This window comes from Parasteatoda tepidariorum, chromosome 5 (genome assembly GCF_982258835.1).
Source record: "Parasteatoda tepidariorum strain Cologne lab strain chromosome 5, Ptep-v5.0, whole genome shotgun sequence".
NCBI lineage: Eukaryota > Metazoa > Arthropoda > Arachnida > Araneae > Theridiidae > Parasteatoda > Parasteatoda tepidariorum.
The window spans coordinates 41,951,967-41,954,466 of record NC_141759.1 but is presented as its reverse complement, the minus strand read 5'-3'; the positions used below and the strand labels follow the sequence as shown (position 1 = coordinate 41,954,466).

Sequence of the window (2,500 nt, the reverse complement as noted above, 5' to 3'; positions counted from 1 at the left end):
TCAAAAAATGGTTTTTAATAATCATGAAATTAAAATTTTTACTTCAAACAACAATTCCGTTACGAATAGCTCATAAATTTGTCAAATATATCTGCAAAAAGAAAAGTTTGTTAAATGGATTGACTGAGAAATCATTTTGATGATTACTAATCAGATAGGAAAAGTAGAACTCTGACGACGATGACTTTGTCTTCAATAAGAATGCAGTTTTTAATGCAACAAAGCTTAGTTTGGAGTTCTATTGTTTTTCATGTAGTATTTGAGGACTATCATGCTGCTAGAGGAAAAGTAGACAAGCAGTCGTGGCCGAGTGGTTAAGGCGATGGACTAGAAATCCATTGGGATATTCCAGCGTAAGTTTGAATCCTACCGGCTGCGTTAAATTTAAAATCTTAGGAAGTTGCTACATATAAGTTTTTGTGACAAAAAAATAACTTTCACGAAAAATGAAATAAAAAAAAGTACATTGGTACTATTAATTGAGTTACAATGAAAAGTAAGCTATTTTAGTAACTTTTCAAAAAATGGTTTTTAATAATCATGAAATTAAAATTTTTACTTCAAACAACAATTCCGTTACGAATAGCTCATAAATTTGTCAAATATATCTGCAAAAAGAAAAGTTTGTTAAATGGATTGACTGAGAAATCATTTTGATGATTACTAATCAGATAGGAAAAGTAGAACTCTGACGACGATGACTTTGTCTTCAATAAGAATGCAGTTTTTAATGCAACAAAGCTTAGTTTGGAGTTCTATTGTTTTTCATGTAGTATTTGAGGACTATCATGCTGCTAGAGGAAAAGTAGACAAGCAGTCGTGGCCGAGTGGTTAAGGCGATGGACTAGAAATCCATTGGGATCTTCCCGCGTAGGTTCGAATCCTACCGAGTGCGAATGACAATCAGCTGTTTCTAATTTTTTATTTAATTTTCATTCTGGTTTCGCCCATCTTAAATGAACAGATATAAGGAAATGATGAGCAGTCGTGGCCGAGTGGTTAAGGCGATGGACTTGAAATCCATTGGGATATTCCCGCGTAGGTTCGAATCCTACCGGCTGCGTTAAATTTTAAATCTTAGGCGGCAGCTTACATATAAGTTTTAGTGACAAAGGAATAACTTTCACTAAAAATGAAATTACAAAAATACATTGATACTATTAATTTAGTTACAAAGAAAAGTAAGCTCTTTCAGTTACTTTTCAAAAAATGGTTTCTAATAATCTTGAAATAAAAACTTTTACTTCAAACAACAATTCCGTTATGAATAGCTGATAAATTTGTCCAATATATCTGCAAAAAGAAAAGTTAGTTAAATGGATTGACTGTGAAATCATTTTGATGATCACTAATCAGATAGGAAAAGTAGCACTCAGAAGACGATGGCTTTGTCTTCAATAAGAATGCAGTTTTTAATGCAACAAAGCTTAGTTTGGAGTTCAATTGTTTTTCATGTAGTATTATAGCACTAACATGTTGCTAGAGGAAAAGTAGACATGCAGTCGTGGCCGAGCGGTTAAGGCGATGGACTAGAAATCCATTGGGATCTTCCCGCGTAGGTTCGAATCCTGCCGACTGCGAATGACAATCAGCTGATTCTAAATTTTTATTTAATTTTCATTCTAGTTTCGCCCATCTTAAATGAACAGATATAAGAAAATGCTGAGCAGTCGTGGCCGAGTGGTTAAGGCGATGGACTTGAAATCCATTGGGATATTCCCGCGTAGGTTCGAATCCTACCGCCTGCGTTAAATTTTAAATCTTAGGCGGTAGCTTACATATAAGTTTTAGTGACAAAGAAATAACTTTCACTAAAAATGAAATAAAAAAAATACATTGGTACTATTAATTGAGTTACAAAGAAAAGTAAGCTCTTTTAGTTACTTTTCAAAAAATGGTTTCTAATAATCTTGAAATTAAAATTTTTACTTCAAACAACAATTCCGTTATGAATAGCTCATAAATTTGATCAATATGTCTGCAAAAATAAAATTTTGTTAAATGGATTGATTGAGAAATCATTTTGATCATTACTAATCAGATAGGAAAAGTAGAACTCAGAAGACGATGGCTTTGTCTTCAATAAGAATGCAGTTTTTAATGCAACAAAGCTTAGTTTGGAAGTCACTTGTTTTTCATGTAGTATTTGAGGACTAACATGTTGCTAGAGGAAAAGTAGACAAGCAGTCGTGGCCGAGCGGTTAAGGCGATGGACTAGAAATCCATTGGGATCTTCCCGCGTAGGTTCGAATCCTACCGACTGCGAATGACAATCTGCTGATTCTAAATTTTTATTTAATTTTCATTCTAGTTTCGCCCATCTTAAATGAACAGATATAAGGAAATGATGAGCAGTCGTGGCCGAGTGGTTAAGGCGATGGACTTGAAATCCATTGGGATATTCCCGCGTAGGTTCGAATCCTACCGGCTGCGTTAAATTTTAAATCTTAGGAAGTTGCTTACATATAAGTTTTTGTGACAAAAAAATAACTTTCACCAA

At 33.9% G+C, this 2,500-nt stretch overlaps 7 non-coding genes across 7 annotated transcripts; all 7 read left to right on the top strand.

The window, feature by feature from the left end:
• Positions 1–296: 296 nt before the first annotated feature.
• On the top strand, positions 297–378 carry TRNAS-AGA (transfer RNA serine (anticodon AGA)). Its single transcript has one exon. It is a non-coding gene; the product is annotated as a tRNA-Ser (tRNA).
• Positions 379–813: 435 nt separating this feature from the next.
• Positions 814–895, top strand: TRNAS-AGA (transfer RNA serine (anticodon AGA)). Its single transcript has one exon. It is a non-coding gene; the product is annotated as a tRNA-Ser (tRNA).
• An 86-nt stretch (positions 896–981) lies between these two features.
• Positions 982–1,063, top strand: TRNAS-UGA (transfer RNA serine (anticodon UGA)). Its single transcript has one exon. It is a non-coding gene; the product is annotated as a tRNA-Ser (tRNA).
• Positions 1,064–1,498: 435 nt separating this feature from the next.
• TRNAS-AGA (transfer RNA serine (anticodon AGA)) lies at positions 1,499–1,580 on the top strand. The gene has a single exon. It is a non-coding gene; the product is annotated as a tRNA-Ser (tRNA).
• Positions 1,581–1,666: 86 nt separating this feature from the next.
• On the top strand, positions 1,667–1,748 carry TRNAS-UGA (transfer RNA serine (anticodon UGA)). Its single transcript has one exon. It is a non-coding gene; the product is annotated as a tRNA-Ser (tRNA).
• A 435-nt stretch (positions 1,749–2,183) lies between these two features.
• On the top strand, positions 2,184–2,265 carry TRNAS-AGA (transfer RNA serine (anticodon AGA)). The gene has a single exon. It is a non-coding gene; the product is annotated as a tRNA-Ser (tRNA).
• Positions 2,266–2,351: 86 nt separating this feature from the next.
• Positions 2,352–2,433, top strand: TRNAS-UGA (transfer RNA serine (anticodon UGA)). Its single transcript has one exon. It is a non-coding gene; the product is annotated as a tRNA-Ser (tRNA).
• The last annotated feature ends 67 nt before the right edge of the window (positions 2,434–2,500 follow it).